Here is a 9,067-nt window from a genome sequence, read left to right on the forward strand (position 1 = left end):
CAATAGTTCATTTTTGCTTTTGTTTCTTTTGCCTTTGTGGATGTATCTTGCAAGAAGTTACTATGGCCGAGTTCAAAAAGGGTGTTGCCTGTGTTCTTCTCTAGGATTTTGATGGAATCTTGTCTCACATTTAGATCTTTCATCCATTTTGAGTTTATCTTTGTGTATGGTGAAAGAGAGTGGTCTAGTTTCATTCTTCTGCATGTGGATGTCCAATTTTCCCAGCACCATTTATTGAAGAGACTGTCTTTCTTCCAATGGATAGTCTTTCCTCCTTTATCGAATATTAGTTGCCCATAAAGTTCAGGGTCCACTTCTGGATTCTCTATTCTGTTCCACTGATCTATGTGTCTGTTTTTGTGCCAGTACCACACTGTCTTGATGACCACAGCTTTGTAGTACAACCTGAAATCTGGCATTGTGATGCCCCCAGATATGGTTTGAAACCAGTTTTAATATGTAATATGATAAATACCATTAGATAGACTTCACGTTAGTAAAGGCTCTTTGGGGCCCTGGATGGCCTTAAAGAGTGTAAAGAGGTCCTGAGACCTAAGAGTTTGGTAATTGTTGCCTCAAGTAATGAAGGCAGCCTGTGGACAGAGGACCCATGCCAAGTAACATTCACGTCCTTCCTTGTCCAAATGACTTGTTAACAATTCTTTGAAACATAATTTAAGATTCCTTGCTTTGACCCTAAGTGGCTTGACACTTGCTGGAAATCAGAGGAAACATTTTTTTCCCCTTTCTAAGAAAGTTCTTTTTTTAATTAAAAAATTTTTTTTTATTTTAAAGATTTTATTTATTTATTCATGAGAGACGCAAAGAGAGAGGCAGAGACACAGGTAGAGGGAGAAGCAGGCTCCATGCAGGGAGCCCGACGTGGGACTCGATCCCGGGACTCCAGGACCACGCCCTGGGCAGAAGGCAGGCACTAAACTGCTGAGCCATCCATGGATTCCCAACCCCCTTCTAGTTTTTAATTCAGCTTCCACCCGATTCTTTTTCCTCTTCACAAAGGCTATTGCCTGTTTTATTCTAATTATTTGGAATTAAGTGAATTCTTCCTAAGTTTTCTGCAGAGATTTTTGTCTTCAAGGATTCCTTCAACATACTGTTCTTTCTTTTCCCTTCTCCTAATCTCTTCCTCTTTGATTTCCATTTGTCCACCTTGTCTCTTTTTTTTTGTTTTAATTTTTATTTATTTATGATAGTCACAGAGAGAGAGAGAGAGAGGCAGAGACACAGGCAGAGGGAGAAGCAGGCTCCATGCACCCGGAGCCCGACGTGGGATTCGATCCTGGGTCCCCAGGATCACGCCCTGGGCCAAAGGCAGGCGCCAAACCACTGCGCCACCCAGGGATCCCTGTCCACCTTGTCTCTAACTTGTTTCCATGATAGATCTTTCTCTCTTTCAATCCTTTTGTTGTTTTTAAGCAGCTGGAATCAGAAGGAGAAGAGACAAGAAATGATTTCTTGTGTTTGACATCCCAGAACAGGAAAGATCTTTATTAGAGCACCCATTCTTCTACTTATTCATTTAGCCAAACTACATCACTAAGCCCGGAGGATACAAAGATAAATACCACAGTGTCTGTTTTGGAGAAGAATTTAATCTAAATCTATATCTAAGAATGTGGGTCTGTAAAGTTCTCATAAAGGCAAGAACTGATTTATTCATCTTTATATCCTCCATGGTACCCAGCAGAGCGCCTTTTATGTTGTTCATGCTCAATACATTTTTTTTTGGATGGAAGCAATTTATTTTCATGTGGGAAAAGTGCTTCACACTATATTGGGAGAGGCAAATGGTCAGATGCCTCATGCTGTGGAATAAGCAGATGTGAACTTTGGTGACATTCCTTGGTAGAATGCATCCACCCACATATCTGGATATTTGGACCAAAACAAATGAGGCTTTGTGCTTTCATCAAATATCAGAGTTTATAGTCTGAGAGGGGAGTCACATACAGAAATGAAAGTGTTTCTCAGTGGTGAATTACATCCCTGCATGTTTCCCTGTAATATTGGATCCTAAAGAATATTATAGCGTTTGGCAGTATGCATACAAACCTCAGCCACTATAGAATTGCAAGAGATTTTGAGATTAGATAACAAAGAAAGAAAAGAAGATATAAGTAATAACATTAATATATAAGTAATAGCATTGTCCACGACTGCCAATTTCGGTTATTTACTTGCTGTGTTCATTTTCTTATTTTGTGCCATTTCCTTTTTAAAGTCGTGGTATTCCTATGCTTTTCTTCCAAAAAATTTAAGTACTTTTATTTTGGCCACCTGTGGAATTGGGCCAGATATTATGATTCTCATTTTGCAAAGAGGGATACTGAAGCATGAAGAAGTGAAGGGTCTTGAATAGTCATTGGCCAAGTAGTCACCTGGCTTTTGACTCTTCCCAGTGCTTTTTTGAGTTATTAACAAGCAATGGAGGGCAGTAGGTAAAGCATTATTTGATTTCAAAAGAAATAAGAAAAAAACAGAGCCATGAGATGAACGGACTTGGGTTAATGTGATAATGCATCTCTGAGTTTGAGCATATACCCACCCATTTACCTGTGTGAACTCAAGAATGAAATGGAAACTCACTTTACTGTGTGGGCATGAGGATTGACTCAAGGACTGTGACAGGAAATGTGAAGGCTGCAGCCATGAAGCTTTGCAATGTAAGGTCGCATCCACATCCTTAAAGACACATCGATGACTGTGTCATTAGCCTACTTGGAGCAGGAGATGCAACTTTACTGAACTTGATGTTTCTGTGACATTTTAGCCTTGACATTTCAACAGCAATTGTTTGCTGTTTTAATTTATCCCAGTAAAATCAGTAGGTGGAAAATGTAAGACTCCTCCTGTTCAAAGTTGATTATCTATATCCGAGCGCAGGTATGTTTGGATTCAACAAATAGGCAAAGGGACTAAAGATTTAATTTTAAATATTTACTTAAAACCCTCTACAGGAACTTTTGGCTACAGCTCATATATAACTCTATCATTTAAGAACAATGATTAATAACAAAATTAAATCACATCAAGAACGGTGTGAAAGGTAATCCAATTTCATGGTCATCTGGTTCTGCGTCATGCTGTGGGTAGTAATAAGAGCTATATGTCATGCTTTAAAAAAAATTGTAATCCTTATAGTCCTAACAGGGCACATTCGAACTCGAATCAGTGTGTTTCCAAGCTGCCCTCAGGGGCCTGTGACAGGGACTTGTGTCACAGTTGGTCACAAAACTCTCACTCTTTGTTCAGACTTCAGCATTTTTACATTTATAGTTCTGTCACTCGTCAGACTCAGTTCATCATCATAATCTTACTTTCTGACTGATAACACATTTTTTTTCTTCCTCTTCTTTTGTAAACCCATGTTCAGATAATCATGATGTTCTAAGTAAACACACAACATTATGTGACATCAATTGCAAAACCATACTTTCCGTGCACATGTGTGAAAAGGGAATTCAAACAAATCATTCATTTTTAGCTATACAATTGATGATGTTTAAGTATTTTTCATTTATTCTGCTTCAAAGAAGGATCAATAGCACAGTGTTGATGTTGCCGGTAGAGATGAAAAACACACGTTAGAAACCAGGATCCTATTTATCCTTCTTTGGTGAAGGATTCTCCTCTGGTTATTTTATTTTATTTTTTTAATATTGTATTTATTTATTCACGAGAGACACAGAGAGAGAGGCAGAGACATAGGCAGGGGGAGAGGAAGGCTCCTTCCAGGGAGCCTGATGTAGAACTTGATCCCAGGCCCCGGGATCAAGACCTGAACCCAAGGCAGACCCTCAACCACTGAACCACCCAGGTGTCCCCTCCTCTGTTATTTTATAGACCACCCTGGCTTGAAATGTTCAAATAAGAGTTCTCAATAGCTGAGTTTTGACATACAAAATGTGGATATTAAAGTATTATTTCTTTTACTGATGTACACTAATGGCTTTAGTAAAGTTTATGACTCTCCTTTTCTACTTTGACCACTGCCACTCTGACAAGTCCTTGAGATCCAGGAACAAAATTCACTAATCTCTGTACCTCACCTGACACATAGCAGGCTTTCCTGACTGCTGAGTAAATGAAAGAATTCTCTCGCTAGATTCCTTTGAACAAATCGCTTCTCTGAACAATCTCTGTCTCTTCTGAGACACTGAAGTTTTGGCCTGAATGAACTCTAAGATTTCTTCCTATGCTAAAATCCTATGGTTCTTTGAACATCTTTAATAATAGAAGGGTAAAGGGGGCTTTAAGTAATTTTTTTTTTTAAATTATTTTTAAGTAATCTCTACACCCAATGTGGTGCTCGAACTCATAACCCTAAGATCAAGAGTTGCATGCTCTGCTGACTGAGCCAGCTATGTGCCTCTATTTAAATAATTTTCTAATTATTCTTTCCTGTTATAGATAGTCTTGGATGATATGCTTTTATATAACTTATGTTACTTAAAAGGAAAGTAATCACATTAATAAATGTTAGAATTTGGCTGTATACACAAATTATGTATTTTATAATTTGTTAAACCATAATTATACAAAATGGGAAATTAATATATTTTTCTATGTGGCAAAAGAGATACTAAACCATTTCTAGACTTATCTCTAGTCTGATAACTTGATTTATAGTTTTCATTTTTGTGTTATCAGGTGACATTGCTGCTGAACTCCTGTTTTATTTCTTTTCAACTTTACTACCTTTTTATCAGATTTGTATTGAATTTATATATAATTTTATATTTCTACTGCAGTTTCTTCCGTTATAGTTCTCCTACCACCTCAATATTTTAAAATTTTTTCCCCAGAATTTAGGATTTAAAAACATGGGGCACTTTGGTTTATCTTTCCTTGTTAAGGAGAACCATATTTTCTTTCTTTCTTTTTTTTTTTTTTTTGAGGCACATATTGTGCCTTTCATGAAATTAGCTATATAGTGTTGGACGCTCAGTACACACTGGATGAATTAAATTAATTATTAAGAATATACTCATTTTTCAAACAAACAGACAAAACTCCTCAAACTAATAGATAGAACAGATTGTTAGTTGGCAGAGGCAAGGGGCGAGAGGTGGGTAGAATGGGAAAAGGGGGGTCAAAAACTACAAACATCTTCATTACATCATGAAGTATAGTGAAGTATAGCACAGTGACTATAGTGAATACTGTATTGCATATTTGACAGTTGCTAAGAGAATAGGTCTTAGAAGTCCTCATCAGAAGAAAAAAAATTTTTTTTGTAACTATATATCATGATGGATGTTAGCTAGTACTTATTGTGGTGGTTATTTCACAATGTATACAAATACTAAATCATTGTGTGTACCTCTGACACTAACGTAATGTTGTATGTCAATTATACCTCAGTAAAAAAATAAAAAAATAACTTATATTAGTTTTTATTGTTGTATGTTTTTACCATTTTCTTCTATTTTTGTTTATATGTTCCCTTTTTCCATTCCCCAGTGATATCTTTTTCCTTTCATTCTCTCTTATTTTATCTGAGTTGTTAATTTTGAAAAAAAAATGTGTTTTTCTCATAGTTTTCAACTCTTTCTTATTTCTCCCCTCTCTTAGGAATCTCTGTAACTTTCTTAGGTTGAACCATATGAAATTACCATTGTTGTGAAAAAAAAATGCTTGATTATCAGGGATTTCATGTGGTTCAACTTAATAGTTTTCCTCAGTGCCTAGCACAGTGCAGGACAGATGCTCAATTCATATTTGTTGAATGAATTAAGAAATAAATCCTCCTTTTCTCTAAGGGCCTTTTCTACAGAGAGCTTCTGTACCAATTGTGGACTTAATTTTTAAACATCTTACCAGATTCGCTTATTGCCTGATTTTATTAGTTTTTCTCATCAATGTGCTAGAGATAAACCAGAAGATATGCTTATGAGCAAGCATGTGGTTACCCACATCACTATTATTATATACAAATATGTGTGATTGTTAGTAAACATAAATTTATGGATTACACATGTATTTATAAGCATTTGTGTTTGCAAATATATACATGCAATTGGCTGAAATATGCTAAAAGAGAAGTAGCAGAAATTGAAAGGAGGGTTAGGTTTTTAAAAACAAAATATTTTTTCAACCTCATCAGCAGTAATGAACAGACGTGAAATGTCTGTTATTCCCAAAACATTCACCTCTGATAATTCATCCCCTTCAATGGGCCTCTGAGAATTTATGAACACTGAAATAACAGCTGAGCCCTTGAGAGGAGACTTATTAATTAAGGAAACATTTTAGGTTTCCTGAGTTCCTGGATGACTAGAATTGCTAACACTGTCAGTGAAGATTTTTATTCAAGTTGCCTTTAGTACTTTGCTATGTTACCTCATAAGCTCATCTTCTCTAACAACTAAGATCTTTGTTTAATGTATTGACAAACAGGTACAGAAATTTTAAGAAATGTGTCTAAAGAAATTTAGTTAGTGAATCAGGGAGAGCATTGAAACTAGGATTTCTGGTTTCTCCCCAGTAGGATTTCCACTTCACCCCACTGGTATTAGAATTTCACTTAATCACCTAGCACTTATGATTCACGCCCTATGAATCATGAATCTTTTGTTCTTCTAGTCACAAAAAGGTGAAGTTCAAGATCTGACTCTGACATATGGCATCAACCTCTCATGTAATGAAGAGCATACTTTTTGTTTCTTTTTTAAAAAATAAATTTCCAATTTTTTGACAGCAAAGAAATACATACCCTTTGTAAAACATCCAAATAATATAGAAGTTAGTTAATAAAGAGTCCTTTTCCAAAAGAACACTATTAAAATAAGTTTCAATAGAACCTAGTCCTTTTTATTTTTTTAAAAAAGATTTTATTTATTTGAGTGAGAACACAGGCAGAGGAAGAGGCAGATGGAGGGAAAAGCAGACCCTCCACTGAACAGGGAGTGATCCCAGGACCCTGATCATCTATCTACCAGACGCTTAACCAACAGAGCCATTGGGCACACTGAATTTAGTCTTCTTAAAATAACTCTGAAGAACTGTTTAAATGCTTATGTCACAAGAAATTTTGGTTTTGGGACATCTGGGTGGCTCAGCAGTTGAGTGTCTCTGCCTTTGGCTCAGGTCATAATCCCGGTGTCCTGGGATTGAGTTCTGCATCAGGCTCCCTGCGGGGAGCCTGCTTCACTCTCTGCCTATGTCTCTGTCTCTCTCTGTGTCTTATGAAGAAATAAATAAAATCTTTAAAAAAATGTGTTTTTAAGAGTTAGTTGGCTCTCTTATGTCTTACTCCCAAATAAACCCCAAATGGCTTTAAGAACGAAATGAAAAAAAAAATGACCCATAGAAGAATTAGAAGAACAGGTAGGTGGATTATATCTACCTCTAAAGTTGAGAAGGGGGATCCCTGGGTGGTGCAGCGGTTTGGGCACCTGCCTTTGGCCCAGGGCGCGATCCTGGAGACCCGGGATCGAATCCCACGTCGGGCTCCCGGTGCATGGAGCCTGCTTCTCCCTCTGCCTGTGTCTCTGCCTCTCTTTCTCTCTCTCTCTCTCTCTATGTGACTATCAAAAAAAATAAATAAATAAATAAAAAATAAAGTTGAGAAGGACTCTAAGAATAAAAGCAAAGCAAAAATAACAAAGAAAAAATTAATATATTTTACCTCATAAAAATAAAATATTTTTACATGTTATAAGACACCATTAAAGTTGGCACTGCCTTCAGCCTGGGGTGTGATCCTGGAGACCCGGGATCAAGTCCCAAGTCGGCCTCCTTCCATGGAGTCTGCTTCTTCCTCTGCCTGTGTCTCTGCCTCTCTGCCTCTCTGTCTCTCTCTGTCTCTCTGTCTCTCTGTCTCTGTCTTTGTGTCTCTCATGAATAAATAAATAAAATATTAAAAAAATAAAATGTCATAACAAATTAACAAGGAAAAAATTACTTAATAAACATGCAGCACATGAACAGATAACATCTCAAAGCAGAAATATGAACCGCTGGTAAATAAACCTTAGAAAATATTCAGTTTCACTAACGATCAAAGAGATGGGAAGTAAAATGAGACTTTTTTTTTTTTTTTTGCTGGTTGCATCAGTACTGAGAAGGGTGTGGTAAGAAGGCCATTCTCTGCTCACTAGTGGAATAACCATTTTAGAAGGCAAGTTAGCAACTCATTTCAATAAGGGTAGAGATTCTGTCCTTAAACATTACAAGAGATTATTGACTCATCCATTTTCATCGACCTAACTATTGCACTTTTGCATTGCTGATTTGTAAAGATAATGTCTCATGAATCATTCTCTAATTGCAGGTCTAATATCTCCTCAGTGTTTCCATATTTTATGTTTATTGTTTTCTAGATATATCACAAGTTCATTAAAGTTCTAGTTTATTCATAAAAGTGTTTAAAAAATTAAGCTGGCTTCAACAAAGCAAACCGGTTAAGAAATGCATGTACTATTTACTATTATAAGAGCATATTTACGTTTATTGTAGAAGAATATAGGAGGTTAGGGACACCTGGGTGGCTCAGTGGTTGAGCATCTGCCTTTGGCTCAGGGCGTTATCCCGGGGTCCTGGGATCGAGTCCCACATCCGGCTCCCTGCCTGGAGACCTCCTTCTCCCTCTGCCTGTGTCTCTGCCTCTCTCTCTGTGTCTTTCATGAATAAATAAATAAAATCTTTAAAAAAAAAAAGAATGTAGGAGATAAGGACAAGGGGGGAAAAGTGTTTAATTCTATTTCCAATGTAGCACTTGGAGTACATCATTCCAGGTCTTTTATTAGCCATAAATATATGTCTGTATTATACATGTTGTCAAATTAACTCTAGAAACGGTTATAAATGTATATGTTTATCTACATATAATGGTTAATGACAAGCCAGACCATAAGTTCCCATTGTGGATGGTAGATCTTAACATTTAGAAAGTGGTTTAAAATAGCCTCATTTTAATTAACTTAAAAAAAAACCATACTCAATAAAATTTTACAGTTCTTTTTTGAGTTCCCTATTAATATTTTTTGTTAGATTATATTTTAGCCAAGTGTAGTCCCAAGATTGTTAGAACTGTTTTGTTTTA

This window comes from Canis lupus, chromosome 18 (assembly GCF_003254725.2).
Source record: "Canis lupus dingo isolate Sandy chromosome 18, ASM325472v2, whole genome shotgun sequence".
Classification (NCBI taxonomy): Eukaryota; Metazoa; Chordata; class Mammalia; order Carnivora; family Canidae; genus Canis; species Canis lupus.